This window comes from Schistocerca serialis, chromosome 12, assembly GCF_023864345.2.
Source record: "Schistocerca serialis cubense isolate TAMUIC-IGC-003099 chromosome 12, iqSchSeri2.2, whole genome shotgun sequence".
In the NCBI taxonomy this organism is placed as follows: domain Eukaryota; kingdom Metazoa; phylum Arthropoda; class Insecta; order Orthoptera; family Acrididae; genus Schistocerca; species Schistocerca serialis.
The window spans coordinates 129,999,006-130,021,428 of record NC_064649.1 but is presented as its reverse complement, the minus strand read 5'-3'; positions in this window follow the sequence as shown (position 1 = coordinate 130,021,428).

Here is a 22,423-nt window from a genome sequence, read left to right as displayed (position 1 = left end):
CATTTTAACAGTGACAAAAACGAAACAAACTAACTAAACTGAAATGTTCATGTCAACACGTAACAACACACACCACAGATACTACTGGAAATGGAAATGAGCGTTTGGCGTCATTGGCCGGGAGGCCCTTACGGGGCAGGTCGGGTCGCCTTGGTGTATGTCTTATTGCATTGGACGCCATATTGGGCGACCTGCGCGCTGGATGGGGACGAAATTATGATGAAGACAACACAACACCCAGTCCCTGAGCGGAGAAAATCCCCGATCCAGCTGGGAATCGAACCCCGGCCCGTAGGACAGCAATCCGTCACGCTGACCACTCAGCTATCGGGGTAGACAACGATAGAACTGACGCTGGCTGGGATAAACGAAACAGTGGAATGTTGGGAGAGTCCACTTGAAGGGAAGTAACCCAGGCAGGCGAACAATCATACGGCACGAGCGGCTAACAATCACACCGCACTGCGGAGAGACTTTTTGAACACCCCGTATGAAAAGCGTCAGATACTGCTTGTTGGTTTCAAAGGTTGCAGTCCCTTCTGAGCTAGTTGGTGGTGGAGAAGTGGCGGCACAAAGCTGTAACGTTTTTAACTTTTCTGGCTTGATGACTTTCCCTCCATCTGATATATTCGTGAAATTTGTCTGGTAATTGCAGTAACTGAGGACAGAGTGTACAGTGCTCGCCACGTTCTTTTTCGAGACAGACACAGCTCATTCACATGTATTCGGCATCTTTTTAATAGCAGACATCGTACTGCAGCACTGTTCTCCAAGCACAGAGGCGTCTTCTTATCGATGTACCCTTGCAGGGTAGAATATAGTGCGCTTAATACATAGAACAGATTCTCACCTAAGCTAACCTCCTTGTCCCCGCCAAGAACTGACGAAAGAGTTCAAATGCACCATGACCAAGCTGTTGGCCGAAGTAGGCGACCTCTGGCGACGGGTTCTGAGCATTGTTGTCGGTGTCACAGTGAACGCAACCTATGTTGTTGTTGTTGTCTTCAGTCCTGAGACTGGTTTGATGCAACTCACTATATCCTGTGCAAGCCTCTTCATCTCCCAGTACCTACTGCAAACTACATCCTTCTGAATCTGTTTAGTGTATTCACCTCTTGGTCTCCCTCTACGATTTTTACCCTCCACGCTGCCCTTCAGTACTGAATTGGTGCTCCCTTGATGCCTCAGAACATGTCCTACCAACCGATCCCTTCTTCTGTCAAGTTGTGCCACAAACTCCTCTTCTCCCCAATCCTATTCAATACCTCATCATTAGTTATGTGATCTACCCATTTAATCTTCAGCATTCTTCTGTAGCACCACATTTCAAAAGCTTCTATTCTCTTCTTGTCCTAATAATTTATCGTCCATGTTTCACGTATTTGGGAGAGATCCTTAATGTTTGTTTTTTATTAAATAATACTTGCTTACTCACACACAAATTTCATTACTGCATCATATAACAGAAACATCCAGTTTTACCTCGTAAATTGACCAGTATGTGCTCATAATCACATTGGCAGTCCGGCCCTGGTCAGCGCAACGGGATGTCATACCTAACGGCCCGGTTTTCGATTCCCTAAACGGGCTTAAAACTAGGTGATTAGGTATAACTTGGGTGGACGTTTCACTGCGGTGGCTAACCGTTCAGTCTTCGTTTTGCGACGTCGTAGATCACAAGCCGCCATTACACACAGTGGAAAAGATTTAGTCAAGGTAAATGGAAGGAAGTTGCGGGTGGGGACAGACGGCGCCGATGAACGCGATGCGTTACAGGCGCTGGCGGGAAAACGGCGTGCGGCGACGAGCAACAAGGAGGTAGAGCGGCGCGCCGCAGTCAAGGTGAGCGGAGCGGGGACAGAGCTCCCAGTCAGACGGCGGCAGCGCAGGTCCCAGCCGCGAGGAAAAACAAGGCGCCGGAGAGAGGCCCACCTTGTGTCCGGCGGCCAATGGGGGCGCACCGGACGTGACGTCACGCGCGGTGACCACCTGCCCCGCGCCGGCCGCTGAATGGCGGCCACTGTGGGCCGCGGTTCGGCGCTGGGGCTCGGGTTTCCGTCTGGGGCGAGACCGTGTAAGGGAAACAAAAAAGAGGAGAGGCTGGGAGATGGAGGCGGAGATGGATGCGGCGGGAAATGCCGCCGCCGCCTCTGGCGGGGCTGGTCAGTGCGCGGCGGCGTCTGTGCTCAACATTGTGGTACCGTACCACAGGGGGGCCCACTGTGTGGTCGACTGCGCCAAGGTAAACACGAGGTCAACCTCGGACGTGTTATTCGGAACCAGATCAAGTCTATGATTTCATTACGGCTGTGCATACGCTGCACGCGAGGCACTGTACAGACCATGGTCGAGGACGCGTCGTACCAACAATAGCTCTGGCCGCCAACAGCACTTTGTACACAGCAGGACGAATGAGGCGTAGTACTGACATATACAGCGAAGAGCCAAAGAAACTGGTACACCTGCCTAATATCGTGTAGGGCCAACCGCGAGCACGCAGGAGTGCCGCAACACGACTTGGCATGGAGTCGACCAATGTCTTAAATAGTGCTGGAGGGAAGTGGCACCATGAATCCTCCAGCGCTGTCTGTAAATCCGTAAGAGTACACGGGTGTAGAGATCTCTTCTCAACAGCACGTTGCGAGGCATCCCAGATATGCTCAATAACGTTCATCTCTGTCCGCCCCAATAGCTGAGTGGTCAGTGAGACGGATTGCCGCCCTATGGGCTCGGCTTCGATTCCCGGCTGGGTCGGAGATTTTCTCCGTTCAGGGACTGGGTGTTGTGTTGTCTTCATCATCATTTCATCCCCATCCGGCGCCCAGATCCCCCAATGTGGCGTCGAATGTAGTAAGACCTGCACCAAGACGGCCGGACCTGCCCTGTAAGGGGCCTCCCGGCTAATGACGCCAAACGCTCATTTCCATTTCATGTTCCTGTCTGCGGAATAGTGTTCCTGGAGCCACGCTGCAAAAATTCTGGATCTGTGGGGCGTCGCATTGTCCTGCTGAAATTGCGTAAGCCCGTCCGAATGCACAGTGGACGTGAATCAATGCAGGTGATCAGACAGGATGCTTACGTACGTGTCGCCTGTCGGAGTCGTAACTAGACGTATCAGGGGTCCCATACCAGTCCAACTGCACACGCCCCACACCATTACAGAGCCTCCACCAGCTTGAACAGTCCCCTGCTGACATGGATTCATGAGGTTGTCATATTACCCTTACACGTCCATCTGCTCAATACAATTTTAAACGAGATTCGTCCGCCGGCCGCTGTGGCCGAGCGGTTCTAGGCGCTTCAATCTCGAACTCTGCTGCTGCTACGGTCGCAGGTTCGAATCCTGCCTCGGGCATGGATGTGTGTGACTCCCTTAGGTTAGTTAGGTTTAATTAGTTCTAAGTCTAGGGGACTGGTGACCTCAGATGTTAAGTTCCATAGCGCTTAGGGCCAATTGAACTTTTTTTTAATTTTTTTTTTTGAGACTCGTCCGACCATGCAACATGTTTCCAGCCATCAACAGTTCAGTGTCAGTGTTGACGCCCCCAGGTGAGACATAAAGCTTTGTGTCGTGCAATCATCAAGAGTAAGCGAGTGGGCCTTCGGCTCCGAAACCCCATATCGATCATGTTTCGTTGAATGGTTCACACGCTGACACCTGTTGATGGCCCAACACTGAAATCTGAAGCAATTTGCGGAAGGGTTGCACTTCCGTCACGGTGAAAGATTCTCTTCATTCGCCTTTGGTCCCGTTGTTGCAGGATCTTATTCTGGATGCAGCGATGTCGGAGATTTGATGTTTTACCAGATTTCTGATATTCACGGCACACTCGTGAAATAGTCGTACGGGAAAATCCCCACTTCGTTGCATCCTCGGAGATGCCGTGTCCCATCGTTCATGCGCCGACTGCAACACCACGTTCAAACTCACTTAAATCTTGATAACCTGCCACTGTAGCAGCAGTAAGTGATCTAGTAACTTCGCCAGGCGCTTGTTATCTTATATAGGCGTTGCCGACCGCAGCGCCGTATTTCACGTGCTCACATGTCTCTGTACGTATTTGAATACGCATGACTATACCAGTTTCTTTGGCGCTTCTGTGTACATAGTGTAACGGATACAATTGCTGTTATTTCCGTTGGTGGCTGAGCGCAGTGTACTGAACAACATTGCGTGAGTATTTACGTCATTTGCAGGCTAATAATAGTAACTATTAGAAACTCTATGTTTTTAGATTCCGTAGTACCTCGAAGTACAGGTGGCGAGAGAAAGTCATTACTGTTTATTTTTCCCTGAGCAGCGGGTCAGGTACTGCAGTGTAAATGCATAGACGTAAAACAGTTAGTGTATACTGACAGGCGTAATCCCTGTAGTGGTGCAGTTACGACCGCGCAGAAAACATCAGGTCATAATGTTTGTGACAAGTTTGTGGGAAGACTGCTCGACACACAGAAAAAGCAACCAGCACGCTGATGTGTGTACGCATTACGCTATCACAATAATATCTACACTTAACCCGGTACACGCTGTATACATCTAAAAGAAGCCGATACCATATATATATCTAAATCGTTACTTTGATTCACCAAACAGAACTCGTTTTATGCACAAAATTTCGACAAAAACATGTAAGTACCAAAAACTCAACATATTAACATGGCAAATACTGTGTAGGAAAGCTGTTGGCTTTCAAAAGCGCTTCAGGTACAGGTCTTGTGTAGCTTTCAAGGCAATCTTACACCATTTTACCGGAAAAGTAGCAGCAAGCTCAAGTCAAGATCGTGGAGGTGTATAGCCTTGTGTCCGCAGCTCGTGGTCAAGTGGCCAGCGTTGCTGCCTCTGGATCATGCGGTCTGGGGTTCGATTCCCAGCCAGGTTGTGGATTTCGTCAGCCTGGGGACTGGGTGTTTGTGTTGTACTCATCATTTTATCACCGTCATTCGTGATAGTGGCTAGAGTAGATTGTGTAAAACTCGGACTGCGTAAAAATTGGGACTTTTGAAACGTCTCTGCTGGGTGGTTTCATAGACGCTTGTCTCACTGGATTCTGTGCATCCTATTCTGTCCACTACCTGATTGCGGTTTAGTTTATTAATTCTTCCAGAAAGACTGAGCAATCAAACTAAGGCATATTAAATGCTACTATGTTTGATTTTTATGTGTTCCATAGGAAATCTTGTCCTGTATTTATTACGTGTTTCCCTTCACCCTATCCTATGTGTGCGTGAATGTGACTGAATGACTGTTTTTACGAGTGGTTTCGTGTTTCTTTCGTGGGGTACGCTGAGTTGGTTGTAGTCTGCTAGGAGCAGGTGATGTTTGCTTCTCGTTTGGAGGGTAGCACCGGATGGCAACTTAGGATCCCAGTACCTGGACAGAGAGGTTTACACCTTTTAGTCTGAGGTTGGTTTGTCTGTCAGGTTGGTGGCGGAAGCCTACCATCTGGTAGCTTCCGTTGCACCGGTAGTTAGGCGAAGCTCGGTGGAGAAAGGACACTGTGCAGCTAGCGGTTGGTGAGTACAGTTCGTACCTCCTAGAGAGGGTTTTCTGCCTTGCCGAGTTAATTTTATTTCGCGGCGGCAAAATCATTCTGCTATTGCACCACTAAAATTTCTTACATTTCTGGCTGGTTTAATGTCTAATTTGTGAACAGTTAACTCGTAATCAAGGTTTACCAAGTGCTGAAGTTCGGCCGTTCGTAAGAGGCAGGCGCGGATTCCATGTCGTATATCTACTATACAAACCTTGTGAACCGGATAGCCCCCTTTCCAAGCCAGTGCATCAGCATAATGGTAATATGTACCTCTCTGAACTATTTCTGTCGTGGTAATGTAGATGGAATGACTGAATTATTGTGTTCCACATTCCTTTTGTGTGTTTTTCCTTTTTTAATTGCGCTATTCTGCCATGTTTTGGCGAATTATTTAGTTAAATTTTTCATTCATGCACCACTCATGTGTATTCATAGGATGTGCATCAAATTCAGTAATGAAATAAATGTGCTACCTAAAAGATAAACTCTGCGTCCTTTATCTTTCTCATTGATGCCAGTTTTAAAATCAATTTTTTGTTCCCTCTTTTTTTTTAAGTTAATGTGCTTGCTTGTCATAACAGAAAAGGGAGGAAAAATCAATTTAATTGAAAAAGCTCATTGATATACGACATACAATGCTGTTCGTCTTATTACTGTCTTTAAAAAAATTGCATTCTTATAACTAAATTCTTAATTCAATTGAACTGATAATTTCCAGTTCGGTCTTTTCTTAAATTGTTTGGAAGGGCTTGGGCTGGTGGCGACCCTGTAATTTTTAAATTTATAATTGTCCTTGTGAGGTGGCTTAACCAGAAATTGCGCACAAGAGTTACATCTCCATTATCCTTGGTATGTAAATTATTCGAGCCTTGGCTAGGATCCGTTTACAGTTATACATACAGGGTGTTTCAAAAATGACCGGTATATTTGAAACGGCAATAAAAACTAAACGAGCAGCGATAGAAATACACCGTTTGTTGCAATATGCTTGGGACAACAGTACATTTTCAGGCAGACAAACTTTCGAAATTACAGTAGTTACAATTTTCAACAACAGATGGCGCTGCGGTCTGGGAAACTCTATAGTACGATATTTTCCACATATCCACCATGCGTAGCAATAATATGGCATAGTCTCTCAATGAAATTACCCGAAACCTTTGACAACGTGTCTGGCGGAATGGCTTCACATGCAGATGCGATGTACTGCTTCACCTGTTCAATTGTTTCTGGATTCTGGCGGTACACCTGGTCTTTCAAGTGTCCCCACAGAAAGAAGTCACAGGGGTTCATGTCTGGCGAATAGGGAGGCCAATCCACGCCGCCTCCTGTATGTTTCGGATAGCCCAAAGCAATCACACGATCATCGAAATATTCATTCACGAAATTAAAGACGTCGGCCGTGCGATGTGGCCGGGCACCATCTTGCATAAACCACGAGGTGTTCGCAGTGTCGTCTAAGGCAGTTTGTACCGCCACAAATTCACGAAGAATGTCCAGATAGCGTGATGCAGTAATCGTTTCGGATCTGAAAAATGGGCCAATGATTCCTTTGGAAGAAATGGCGTCCCAGACCAGTACTTTTTGAGGATGCAAGGACGATGGGACTACAACATGGGGCTTTTCGGTTCCCCATATGCGCCAGTTCTGTTTATTGACAAAGCCGTCCAGGTAAAAATAAGCTTCGTCAGTAAACCAAATGCTGCCCACATGCATATCGCCGTCATCAATCCTGTGCACTATATCGTTAGCGAATGTCTCTCGTGCAGCAATGGTAGCGGCGATGAGGGGTTGCCGCGTTTGAATTTTGTACGGATAGAGGTGTAAACTCTGGCGCACGAGATGATACGTGGACGTTGGCGTCATTTGGACCGCAGCTGCAACACGGCAAACGGAAACCCGAGGCCGCTGTTGGATCACCTGCTGCACTAGCTGCGCGTTGTCCTCTGTGGTTGCCGTACGCGGTTGCCCTACCTTTCCAGCACGTTCATCCGTCACGTTCCCAGTCCGTTGAAATTTTTCAAACAGATCCTTTATTGTATCGCTTTTCGGTCCTTTGGTTACATTAAACCTCCGTTGAAAACTTCGTCTTGTTGCAACAACACTGTGTTCTAGGCGGTGGAATTCCAACACCAGAAAAATCCTCTGTTCTAAGGAATAAACCATGTTGTCTACAGCACACTTGCACGTTGTGAACAGCACACGCTTACAGCAGAAAGACGACGTACAGAATGGCGCACCCACAGACTGCGTTGTCTTCTATATCTTTCACATCACTTGCAGCGCCATCTGTTGTTGAAAATTGTAACTACTGTAATTTCGAAAGTTTGTCCGCCTGAAAATGTACTGTTGTCCCAAGCATATTGCAACAAACGGTGTATTTCTATCGCTGCTCGTTTAGTTTTTATTGCCGTTTCAAATATACCGGTCATTTTTGAAACACCCTGTACATACTTTACACTTTGTACGGGCGCTGATGACTGCGCAATTGAGCGCCCGCAAACCAAACATCATCACGTTGCCTTGTGTGCAAAGTATTCAACAGATATTCTACAATACTGAGAACTGTTGACTGTGGTGATAAGGGGACAGGCGACAATTCATCCTCATGCTCACAAGACCACTCCTGGATGGTGAGATCTGTGTGAGCAGAATCTGTGCTGTCTAGGGCACAGTCTGACCATTGGTGAACATACGCTATAGCATGGGATGGACTTGTCCGTCAAAATGGTCACATAATCCTTGGCAAGTAATGCGACGTTGGAGAGTACCCATACGTCCCATGGAATACCTCTATTATATCTGTCCTAATGTCCGCCCCAGTAGCTGAGTGGTCAGCGTGACGGATTGCCGTCCTCTGGGCCCGGGTTCGATTCCCGGCTGGGTTGGAGATTTTCTCCGCTCAGGGACTGGGTGTTGTGTTGTGTTCATCATCATTTCATCCCCATCCGGCGTGCAGGTCGCCCAATGTGGCGCCGAATGTAATAAGACCTGCGATATGGCGGCCGGACCTGCCCCGCGAGGGGCCTCCCGGCCAATGACGCCAAACGCTCATTTCCATTTTCATTTCCATCTGTCCTAATCATCACAGAACGCACGCCGTGTTTCACTCTTGCGATGTAAACTCGGCCAGAGGTTGAAAGCAGTGTGAAACGGGACTGATCCCACCACATCGCTTTTTGAAATTGCTCCGTAATGTTGGTTTTATAGCTTTGCACCAGGCTTCCCTGTAACGGAATTTGCATCAATGGTCAGAGAGAGGGGGCCCGCCAGAGACACTGTCGCGAAACCCTAATGTGTTTTTCGTTTGTTTTCCTAAAACCGAACAAGGGAGCGTTACAAAATTCTGACATGGGACGGTAGTAAAGATTAAACACGAGCCAAAGACTGGGCAGTCTCGTGCGCTCTCATCTACTGTATGAGAACAACTGACACAAATTGTGTCTGGTGGCCCGCGACGGTCTGGTGGGCTAACGTCAGTGATGATATACGAGGGCTATCCACAAAGTACATTACGTTTTGGAATTAAAAATAAATAAAGTATTGGAAATTTCTTTTATTATATACAGAAGAAAGCTACACTTAAATACTACTTTTCTACATACACTCCTGGAAATGGAAAAAAGAACACATTGACACCGGTGTGTCAGACCCACCATACTTGCTCCGGACACTGCGAGAGGGCTGTACAAGCAATGATCACACGCACGGCACAGCGGACACACCAGGAACCGCGGTGTTGGCCGTCGAATGGCGCTAGCTGCGCAGCATTTGTGCACCGCCGCCGTCAGTGTCAGCCAGTTTGCCGTGGCATACGGAGCTCCATCGCAGTCTTTAACACTGGTAGCATGCCGCGACAGCGTGGACGTGAACCGTATGTGCAGTTGACGGACTTTGAGCGAGGGCGTATAGTGGGCATGCGGGAGGCCGGGTGGATGTACCGCCGAATTGCTCAACACGTAGGGTGTGAGGTCTCCACAGTACACCGATGTTGTCGCCAGTGGTCGGCGGAAGGTGCACGTGCCCGTCGACCTGGGACCGGACCGCAGCGACGCACGGATGCACGCCAAGACCGTAGGATCCTACGCAGTGCCGTAGGGGACCGCACCGCCACTTCCCAGCAAGTTAGGGACACTGTTGCTCCTGGGGTATCGGCGAGGACCATTCGCAACCGTCTCCATGAAGCTGGGCTACGGTCCCGCACACCGTTAGGCCGTCTTCCGCTCACGCCCCAACATCGTGCAGCCCGCCTCCAGTGGTGTCGCGACAGGCGTGAATGGAGGGACGAATGGAGACGTGTCGTCTTCAGCGATGAGAGTCGCTTCTGCCTTGGTGCCAATGATGGTCGTATGCGTGTTTGGCGCCGTGCAGGTGAGCGCCACAACCAGGACTGCATACGACCGAGGCACACAGGGCCAACACCCGGCATCATGGTGTGGGGAGCGATCTCCTACACTGGCCGTACACCACTGGTGATCGTCGAGGGGACACTGAATAGTGCACGGTACATCCAAACCGTCATCGAACCCATCGTTCTACCATTCCTAGACCGGCAAGGGAACTTGCGGTTCCAACAGGACAATGCACGTCCGCATGTATCCCGTGCCACCCAACGTGCTCTAGAAGGTGTAAGTCAACTACCCTGGCCAGCAAGATCTCCGGATCTGTCCCCCATTGAGCATGTTTGGGACTGGATGAAGCGTCGTCTCACGCGGTCTGCACGTCCAGCACGAACGCTGGTCCAACTGAGGTGCCAGGTGGAAATGGCATGGCAAGCCGTTCCACAGGACTACATCCAGCATCTCTACGATCGTCTCCATGGGAGAATAGCAGCCTGCATTGCTGCGAAAGGTGGATATACACTGTACTAGTGCCGACATTGTGCATGCTCTGTTGCCTGTGTCTATGTGCCTGTGGTTCTGTCAGTGTGATCATGTGATGTATCTGACCCCAGGAATGTGTCAATAAAGTTTCCCCTTCCTGGGACAATGAATTCACGGTGTTCTTATTTCAATTTACAGGAGTGTATTTACAGCTCGTACAGAATACATACGTGTTTCAGAGTTTTACTGACCTTCAAAGTAGTCACCAACATTGTATATAACCCGTTGCCAGCGATGAGGAAGTCGTAGGATACTCTTAGCAGTGCCAGTTGTGTTGACAGTTCGAGCGGCGCGGTCTATTGCCCGACGAATTTGTAGCAGTTCTGAAGCGAATGCTGTGAAGTGTTCCCTTCAGTTTAGAAATCGAGTTGAACTCACGAGGGCTTAAGTCAGGGGAGTCCAATAGGTGCTATAGCACATAGCAGCCCCATGGGTCAAACAAATCAGTAACAGCTTGCACTGCACGTGCTTGAGCATTGTCCGGCAAAATGATGGTCAGGTCCTGCAGAAGGTGCCATCACTTCTGTCTCTAAGATGGTCGTAGGTTGTGTTCGAAAAATGAACAGCATAGAGACACTGTAGTCTCATGACGAGGACTAACTTCGAAACAGGTTGCTAATTAAAAAAGTTAAGTAGACAACAAATTGCGTGGCTGGTTGGGGTATTTGTAAAACTTTTTCATAATAGTGGGAAACGTTCTCCGTGACGTAACGCGTAATGCTTTGTGGAGTGTCTATGCAGACGTACGTGTGTGTGTGTGTGTGTGTGTGTGTGTGTGTGTGTGTCCGCGAGGTTACAGGTCAAGCGTCGTTGTTGAGCAGAGGCCGGGAAAATCGGCCGACACGTGGCTGGAGGTTTGCGCCCTTTATTGCATCCTCAGGCACTACACCTGCCCTCCAGAGTCGTGTTCTGTCCTCCCAGACCGCAGTTTAATTCGTTCCGCAGTGCCGCGTAATTTCCATAGTAATGCGCTGCCCTGCCGATGCTCGGCTGTTGGTCCGTTTTGTTTACCTCTCGGGAGGGTGGCGGAACGGAGGGCTGTCGCCCTTCCTCAGGGACGCCCTACAGAGGTAGGCTGCGACACGACTGAGCGACAGGGGTTGGACTGGAAGCTCGGGACATACATTCCTGCTGTATGGTAGCGGGTGACCGCCTGCCGAGTTACAGGCCCGTGCCTCGCCACAGTAAGTAGGGGTGGCGGTTATCGTTGAAACAACCGGTTTTCGGATATATCGCTTTTTTCACACCAGTTTAACCCGACTGTTAAAACTGCTCAAAATGACCGCTTTCTGAAACAACAAATTTTCGATATTATTTTCCCAATACTTCCTGTTATATACGTAGAAACGCAACAAAGATTGAAAAACTTTGACTCACTCAGTTTCGAGATAGACATAATCTAAATACTGTATTAAATTTAATAGAATAATAGAAGAAAAATTAGACCGTCCATCACTAGCTGCTTTTCCCGAAAAGTGATCAGTGGCTGAATACTACAAAAAAATCTCCAGTATTCTCATATTGATTCCAATGCTCTTAAAATCTCTGCTCAGAAATCATGTTGAAATCGGGGATCATATACTGAAGAGCCAAAGAAACTGGTACACCTGCCTAATGTAGTGTAGAGCCCCCGCGGGCACGCAGAAGTGCCGCAGCACGACGTGGCATGGTCTCGACTATTGTCTGAAGTAGTGCTGGAGGGAAGTGACACCGTGAATCCTGCAGGGCTGTCCATAAATCCATATGAGTACGAGGTGGTGGAGATCTCTTCTGAACAGCACGTTGCAAGACATCCCAGACATGCTGAATAATGCTCATGTCTGGGGAGTTTGGCAGCCAGCTGAAGTGTTTAAACTCGGAAGACTGTTTTTGGAGCCAATCTGTAGCAATTCGGGACGTGTTGGGTGTCGCATTGTCCTGCTGGATTTTCCCAAGTCCAACGGAATGCACAATGGACATGAATGGATGCCGGTGATCAGACAGGATGCTTATGTACGTGTCACCTATCAGAGTGGTATCTAGACGTATCAGGGATCCCATATCACACCAACTGCACACGCCCCACACCATTGCAGAGCCTCCACCCGCTTGAACAGTCTCCTGCTGACATGCAGGGACCATGGATTCAGGAGGTTGTTTCCATACCTGTACACGTCCATCCGCCCTATACAATTTGAAACGAGACTCGTCCGACCAGGCAACATGTTTCCAGTCATCAACAGTCCAACGTCGGATTTGAGGGACGCAGGCGAGACTAAAGCTTTGTGTCGCGCAGTCGTCAAGGGTACACGAGCGGGCCTTCGGCTCCGAAAGCACATATCAATGTTTTTTGTTGAACGGTTCGAACGCTGACACTTTTTATTGGCCCTGCATTGAAATCTGCAGCAATTTGCGGAAGGGTTGGACTTCTGTCACGTTGAACGATTCTCTTCAGTCGCTGTTGGTCCGTTTCTTGAAGGATCTTATTCCGGCCACGGCGACGTCGGAGATTTGACGTTTTACCGGATTCCTGATATTCACGGTATACTCGAGAAATGGTCGTACGGGAAAATCCGCACTTCATCGTTACCTGGGAGATGCTGTGTCCCATCGCTCGTGCGTCGACTATAACACCACGTTCAAATTCACTTTAATTCTGATAACCTTCCAGTGTAGCAGCAGTGACCGATCTAACAACTGCGCCAGACACTTGTTGTGTCTGCGTTGCGTTGCGTTGCCGACCGCAGCGTTGTATTCTGCCTGTTTACATATCTCTGTATTTGAATACCCACGCTTATACCAATTTCTTTGGCACTTCAGTATTGGGGCATTTGGAATCGTCAGTGCTAAATGATGAAAACGGAGGATGAGGAACTCGTTTTTCCGTGTTAATTAGTCATTTTTTAAGGGCTACAAGTTGCAGTTGCAGCTCATCTCTATGCGCTGTAACTGTTCGTTTGCACATTTTTTGCATGTTTTTTCCATTATCGGAGATATCATTTTTGACTATGTTACGATGATTCTAAAACGGGTCTCGGCCCGAAACTAGTCATCGAGTGAATAAAACAAGTGAAATCTGAAACTGTGAGTGGCGTTTCGTAGTGCTGATTAACAGAAGTTGCTGACCCACAACTGTTCCAGCATGCTGGAAGATCGTAAATACAATCACTGCCCGATAGCGTTGATAATGTTAATGCCGACAGCGCCACTAGAGCAGAGGTAACTAAACACGGTTCTCAGAAATGCTTTCTTCAAAGAAGATGCAGTAAATGTTTCAGCATTAGAATCGCGAACAGCTGCTGACAGGAGTCATTGAGATGTACGAGTAGATACTCTTGGTGTAGCAAAGCAGCATGAGTCAGTTAATAATGTAAAGGGTCCCCCTCCACATGATATTGCGATTAGGTTCCTCACGGAGTACAATGAGAAAACAGGTTCATTTTTAACAGTCATATCAGCCTATCACTCGACGAAAGATCCGTTCCTAAACAATGGAAAGTTTCTGTGGCCGCGCCAATAGATAAGAAAGGAAACAGAAGTAATGCGCTTAATTATATGGCTCTGAGCACTATGGGACTCAACTGCTGAGGTCATCAGTCCCCTATAACTTAGAACTACTTAAACCTAACCAACCTAAGGACATCACACACATCCATGCCCGAGGCAGGATTCGAACCTGCGACCGTAGCGGTCGTGCGGTTCGAGATTTAAGCACCTAGAACCGCTTGGCCACACCGGCCGGCTATCCGTTAACAAATATTTCTTTATATCTAACCGAGAAAAAGTAATATACGAATTTTCATAAATTTAGCGAAAAAAAAATTTTTTTTTTTTTAAATTTGTGACCGAGAAGTCAAATACGAATTGTCATAGATGAGGCCTTAAAAATCCTTTAGTAGTTCTTCAGCAATTTTTTTAAAAATATCACTCACTATTTTGAGAGGTGGCATGAGCCCCCTCTCATATTTCTATCTTACGATTTTCGTCTCTAATTGCATGCGGTGAAAAGTTGCTATTCCTTCACACGCGGACTTCCCACGCAGCGTCTTTCGTCACCCGGATGGTCCGGTGACAGGCGGGCTCTACTGTTCTGGAGAGGGTTAAGCCGACGGGTGTGAGGAAGTCGAGTGAATGCTTTGCAGACGCCGACATTGTCAAAAGACACGCCTGGAGGGGTCTGAAGTAGCGGCTGGGCTAGAGGTTCCGTTACTTCGCAGAATCTTAGCGAAAACACTTTCTGGCGGGCTACCAGCGAGGCGTGGGAATGACTTGTGTACCCAGGCAGTTGTGGCGGGAAAATTCCCGCGCTTTCTGCAAAAGAGTAACTGTGATTGGCTGGCTCAGGGCATAGCTCCGTGACGTAGCAAAATCAGCGCAGAAATTGGCGCCAAGAATATCCATTGGTGGAATGGTAGTGCTCCAGCAATGGAGTGGAATTTTCCGCCGGTTTTCGAGTTGCTGATTGGAACGTTTAACCACGGCCACTGTCGTGGGGGCGGGAATGTTGTGTGTTCGGCATGTACGGGTGCTCTAGGTAGTCGGCTCTCGCCTTTCGGTCGAGGACGTCGAAGCAACCAGCCATCGCCTCCGGTACGCCAGATCGTGTTCTGGCAGTTAAGAAGACAGTTTGGTAATGTATGTCCGCAGCACCGGCAGATAGGGATTTTCCTAGGTGATAATCAGACCTCAGCAGAGCGCGCCTGTTCGTCTTTTTCTAACTTTGTTCCGTCTTGAGTAGCAGCAATTAATGTTGGGTTAGCTGTGTGTCTCTCTTAAGATTTGAGTGGCAAGGAACTGGCTCCACATACCACTTCGTCATAAACCTCACAATCTAGTTTAGGGACAACTTCACATTCACAGCGTTTGTTTGTGTATCCAATTTGAGCCAATTTGATGTATTATAAATGTTTCATGTGTTTTTGTTTATTATTTTGTGTTTAGTCTTAATAAATCATATTGTTATTTTGGACAGAACTTTCATTCTGTTAATCGGTAGAGCAACCCATCATTTCTCACTACGTTAATGAAACCTTCCTTTATTTAACTTATTTATCAAATTAAATTATTGCAGGTGCCAAACTCTTTTCTACTCCACTTGCAGGGTTGATTACAGTCAGTTCGCGTATATTTTTTAATCCTTGTGCAACAGCAAAAGTCGGAGTTAGAATAGGGGGGGCTTAGAGCATCATTTACACGTGTAGATTCTAGAATTTAGTGTTAAATACACTGCTAGCCCTGGCACCTCGCAATTTTACCACCTTAGTGGTTGAGTTTCCACAAATGCTGAAACACCAGTTTTCGTTTACTGACTGAGGAAACAGATACCTGTTTTCGTAGTTCTAGCTTCAAAATTACCTTAATAGCGACATTCTTTCAAAAAGCCTTTCATCCCTTATTTCACCTCCTTAGAAGCGGAATTTCGGGCAATCCCTTCTTAAACCATGCCTGCAGTATGAGATCCACATCCTGTCCAGACTTCAACTTTCCATCCTTAGCGGTTTTGGCTTGGCGACGGTGAGGCAGTCAGTAAGTCAGGACGTTGTCTTTTATACTCACACTATGTGCTCAAAAGTATCCCATACCTGGCTGAAAATGACTTACAAGTTCGTGGCGCCTTCCATTGGTAATGATGGAATTCAATATGGTGTTGGCCCACCCTTAGCCTTGATGACAGCTTCCACTCTCGCAAGCATGCGTTCAATCAGGTGCTGGAAGGTTTCTTGGGGAATGGCAGCCCATTCTTCACGGAGTGCTGCACTGAGGAGAGGTATCGATGTCGGTCGGTGAGGCCTGGCACGAAGTCGGCGTTCCAGAATATCCCAAAGGTGTTCTATAGGATTCAGGTCAGGACTCTGTGCAGGCCAGTCCATTACAGGGATGTTATTGTCGTGTAACCACTCAGCCACAGGCCGTGCGTTATGAACAGGTGCTCGATCGTGTTGAAAGATGCAATCGCCATCCCCGAATTGCTATACAACAATGGGAAGCAAGAAGGTGCTTAAAACATCAATGTAGGCCTGTGCGGTGATGGTGCCATTCAAAATAACAAGGGGTGCAAGTCCCCTCCATGAAAAACACGACCACACCATAAAATCACCGCCTCCGAATTTTACTGTTGGTACTACACACGCAGGCAGATGACGTTCACCGGGCATTCGGCATACCCACACCTTGCCATCGGATCGCCATATTGTGTACCGTGATTCGTCACTACACACAATGTTTTTCCACTGTGCAGTCGTCCAATGTTTACACTACTTACACCAAGCGAGTAGTCGTTTGGCATTTACCGGCGTGATGTGTGACTTATGAGCAGCCGCTCGACCATGAAATCCTAGTTTTCTCACCTCCCGCCTAACTTTCATAGTACTTGCAGTGGATCCCGATGCAGTTTGGAATTCCTGTGTGTTGGTCTGGATGGATGTCTGCCTATTATTCATTACGACCCTCTTCAAATATCGGGGTCTCTTATCAGTCAGCAGCAGAATAGCGTGGAAAGGAACGTATGGAAAACACTGACAGTAAGGTGGGACGTGATGGTTGGTTGGTTGTTTGGGGGAGGTGACCAGACAGCGAGGTCATCGGTCTCATCGGATTAGGGAAGGATGGGGAAGAAAGTCGGCCGTGCCCTTTCAGAGGAACCATCCCGGCATTTGTCTGGAGTGATTTAGGGAAATCACGGAAAACCTAAATCAGGATGGCCGGACGCGGGATTGAACCGTCGTCCTCCCGAATGCGAGTCCAGTGTCTAACCACTGCGCCACCTCGCTCGGTTCTTATCAGTCAACAGACGAGGTCGGCCTGTACGCTTTTGTGCTGTACGTGTCCCTCCATGTTTCCACTTCACTATCACATCGGAAGCATTGGACCTAGGGATGTTTAGTAGTGTGGAAACCTCGCGTACAGACGTATGACACAAGTGACACCCAATCACCTGACCACGTTCGAAGTCCGTGAATTCGGCGGAGCGCCCGATTCTGCTCTCTCACGATATCTAATGACTACTGAAGTCGCTGATATGGAGTACCTGGCAATAGGTGGCAGCACAGTGCACCTAATATGAAAAACGTATGTTTTGGGGGTGTCATGATACTTTTGATCACATAGTGTATATAGAGATTTTACTACTAAGGCATCTTTAAAGCTAAATCTATGAAAATCTAAATTTGAGTTCTCAGTTAGAAATAAAGAAATACGTGGTTCTTCGTTTTTGGAAATTCAACCCCTGTGGTAATCAAACGGAGGATGAAAGTTTTTATTGAAATAATTTCATTGTATAAGCATTTTTGAAGCTACTCCTATGAAAATTTGTATCTGGCTTCTCTGTTAGAAATAAAACATACGCATGTCACTCTCTTTGTAAATTCAACCCTTAAGTGGGCGAACTAGAGGCTGAAACGTTTTATGAAAATATTCATTCCGAAAGAAATTTTAAAGCTAAATATTTTGCAATTGGTGTTTGTCTTCTTTGTTAGAGATTAAGAAATACGCGTTTCATTACATTCAAAAAATATCGTTTTTATGAAATGGAACTGGCTCTTTATACACACGATGTTGGCTTAATTTGTGCTATAGATAGAGGACCTCAAGTTGATACCGTATTTCTATATTTCTAAAAGTCCTTTAACACCATTCCTCACAAGAGACTTCCAAGCAAATTTCTTGCCTATGCTTCAGTAGTGGGACTAGATTCGTGATTTCCTATCAGGTAGGTCTTAGTTCGCAGTAACTGACGGAAAATCGTCGAGTGAAGCAGAATTGATAGCTAAAGGATCTACAAGGAAGTCTTATAGACCCTCTGCTGTTCCTAATCTATATAAACGATTTTAGAGACAATCTGAGCAGCCCTCTTAGATTGTCTGCACATTATGCTGTCGTTTAATCTCTCGTAAAGCCATCAGAAAATGAAAGCGAAGTGCAAAATGATTTAGACAAAGTATCTGCATGGCACGGAAAATGGTAGTTCGCTTTAAACAATGTTGAATATGAGGTCCTCCATATGAGTACTAAAACGAATCAGTTACATTTCGGTTACATGATAAATCGCATCAAATCTAAGGCTGTCAATTCAATTAAATACCTAGGTATTAGTAATTAGGAACAATTTAAATCTGAACCATCCAACAGAACACGTGAAAGATTTATACATTAAATGAAATGATAGTAAATCACTGTTAGTGATTTACTGTATCATTGAATGCAAATCTAATGAACATTATCTGTTTATCCGGCACACTGCCATTTTAAATATCTTCGAATGCTGAGCACATGACCGATACGCAGTCTGTGGTTGCCAGATTTTGCATTATTGGAAAAAGGGCGGGCGGGCTAACAGGTAACAGACGAGTCGAATCGCAACCTTCAGCAATGGGCCGAGTCGTTGTGGAGTCTTGGGGCAGTGTGACGGATCGTGTCGGACTGAGCCGTTTCCATAGAGAAAGTGCAGCACACAGATCATTATTTCAGGTGTTTCGTGACGTGTAGCCTGCGGATAAAGGATGATTTTTCAGAAAAGTGTAAGTTATTTTGAGTTTGTTACCTGCAAGTACGGAGTTCAGGAATTATTGCTGTGCAAAGATTTCGTTGTGACCAGTAATATCTACATGCTGGTAAGGAGGGAGAACTATCAATCACATATTCAGTATTCTAATTAGCCCTTACCCATTTAGATTAGTTAAAGGAAGGCAAGTATGAAGAACACAAATTTATGTAATAGAAATATTTTGTAGAAGCAGGCAATGTCGAGTATGACAACGCGGAGAAAGAGAGTGGTAATCACTGCCATTACTTGGAATTTCCATTTTTGCCATTAGAGTGATTAAATTTCAAAGCGCTTCCTTTTGTCATTTATCGATATTTCACAAAGCATATCCCAATTGTCCAAAGCAACATCTTCGGTAAAACTTGTATTGCCGCGCCTTGCACTTTTGCATGAAAAATAATTAAAAATTTTGAAAAGAGAATCAAAAACTAATTCACTAGGACATCAAGTTAAAACAAGAAAAGGATAAGAAGGCAAACTGCTGCATAGTGATTTATTTCAGATCATCTTTTGCAGTGCAGCCAGAACAGAGTCAATTTATCCCTTGCAAGATTAGTATTTGTTGCAGGGCCTCAATGAACATTTTTAACTGAATATTAGAACTAGTTTTCAATCAGTGAAATTTCAAGTAAATTCAACAGATACGTTTTCTTTGTATAATGATACCTCTAAATTGCGTAATAGTTGACCATTCAGACATTCTTGTGAATTGTTGTTTTATGCAGTTTCATTTACAAATAGTGAGAATGTATTTCAGATTAATTAATATATATTATAAAAGTAACAACCTCGTTTAAAAAACCAGAGTTCACCTGGCCCGGGTGATAGTACTCTGTCAGGGCCCCTTTGCTAGGGTTACAGCGAAGACCTCAACGGTAGTGAAGGCGGAGAGAACGAATCTCGGCACGGTGGAACTAGCGGAAGAGGCACATAATACAATAAATCCACCTTGCGTCTGACTTGTAACAAGCGGCACTGTGGTCGGCGTCTGTTCACCAGAGGTGCGGCCGTAATACAAATTCTGGAACTAACCACTCCAGTCTTAACCACTGAGCTTTTCTGAGCTCAACCCTTTGATTCTAAGTACTATTATGGAGCGTTTTAGTAATTACAAAATTACCCCAGGTGGTAACAAATCCTCCGCCATCAGTGGCGCAACTAGTCTATCGGATTCTGGGGAGACTAGGCTGAAACGCTATATCCCAAACCAGAGGAAATCGAAGTCTTTTGACCGACTCATGCCCAAGGTCGAAACATTTTTTGGAACTATCAATATTAACTCTCTCTTGACACCAGGAAAACTCTATAAATTAGGAGACACACTAAAAGAACAAAATATCAAAATTTTAGCCCTGCAAGAAACAAGGTTGCCTGATGAGAATACCATGGATTTTGGAAACTACCGATTGTTTAAAAGTAAAACAGACAAAAGAATTCTTAAAAACACTCCGCATCTGGGTGTTGCATTCGCAATTTTGCAAGACATTCTTGGCTCCGTAATCGAAGTAAATCCAGTAAACAACAGACTAATGACAATTTCCATGAAATGTGCAAATAAAATGTACTGTTTAATTAACGCACACATGCCTATCAACCAGGAGAATAAAACAAATCCAGAAAAAGTAAATAAGTCATGGGAAGTGTTAGAGAATACAGTCTCCAAAATTCCTCAAAATTATGTAAAGATTTTAATGGGTGATTTTAATGCACAGTTAGGGAAAGAGAGAAAATTTAGAAAAACGGTCGGTGAATTCCCTGCACATAAATGGACCAATCAAAATGGAAAGAGGCTGGTAGAATTTTGCAGAAATTTCAATCTCAAAATTATGTCAAGTCATTTTAAGAAAAAACCTTCAAAACAAAAGACATGGCGATCACCTAACAAGGACATAGGTGAATTCCAAATTGACCATATTGCAATCTCGTATCCATCTCACAAAGAAATTTTAAATGTTCAAGTTCGTAAAGGCGCCAATATTGACTCAGACCATTACTTAACCCGTGTGAAACTAAACCTAAAACCCCAAAATTTCAACAAAAGGACACCATTAATCCCTAAATTTGACACCAGTAAAATCCAACCATCATTATTAGCAGACGAATTTGACAAAACAAGTGCACAAAATTGGGAACAACTCAAACACAAGATTATCAAAACAGCTCAAGATCAAATTCCTTTACGAAAACACAAGAAACATGCTTGGTGGAATGAAAACTGTGATCATGCAATCAAAGCCAGACAAGAGACATTTAAAGCATGGAATAGCAACAAGACAGAAGACACATATGATACATTCCTGACAACTAGAAAAGACACTTCAAAACTAATTAGACAAACAAAAAGACAATATGAGAATAGTCAACTCTTAGAAATTGAAGAAGATTTTCAGAAATACAATACCAGAAATTTTTATAAAACTTTTAAAACCAAAATAAAGGGGTACCAACCCCAGAATCTTTGCATCAAGAAGGAAAATGGACAGTTGGCTCTTAACAACCAAGAAAATTGCAAAGAACTTTCTAAATATTTTAAGAATCTTCTAAATTGCCCCGAGCCCACAGAAAGATTTCGACCAAAAATTCCCCAACAATGCAATCCAGTTTCACTTGCACCAAATGAAGAGGAAATCATTAAAGAAATTCATAGGTTGAAAAACAACAAAGCATCTGGTGAAGGTGGAATTGTTGCAGAACTTTTAAAGGCAGCTGGTCCAAAAACCGTTAAAGAAATTACTTCAATCATGCAAAACATTTGGCAAACTGAAAAAATCCCTGATGAATGGAAAACCGCCTTGATTCACCCACTTCATAAGAAGGGAGACAAAACTGATGTTAATAATTACAGAGGAATTTCTCTTCTTCCAGTCACATACAAAATCCTCTCTCAATGTCTTCTGAACCGAGCACAACAACAACTTGAATGGAAAATTGGCGAATATCAAGCAGGTTTCAGGCCAAATAGATCTTGCCCAGAACAGATTTTAGTCCTCAAACTAATTCTCAGACATCAAAAAATTTACAATAAAAAACTAGTTTGTACCTTTGTAGATTTTAGAAAGGCTTATGACTCAGTGGATCGTGAATCTCTTTTCCAAATTGTGAAAGAACAAGGCCTGGATCCTAAAACCACGGCAATTATCAGAGACACGCTAACTGGTACAAAATCAAAAGTAAAGTTCAGAGGAGAAATTTCAGAATCCTTTGAAATAAAAACAGGCGTGGGGCAAGGTGATGGACTCTCTCCGTTGCTATTTAACTGCGTTCTAGAAAAAGTAATACAAGAGTGGCGCGAACGAAAATTGGAGTTCAAAATTGACCAACCAGTGAAATTAGGACGAACAAATATTCGAATAGACTGTTTGGCCTTTGCAGACGACTTGGTTATTCTAACGCAGGACATCCAAATTGCTCAGAAACAAATAGAAATTCTTAAAGAAACAGCAGAAAGAGTAGGTCTCCAAATCTCATTTGAAAAAACACAGTAT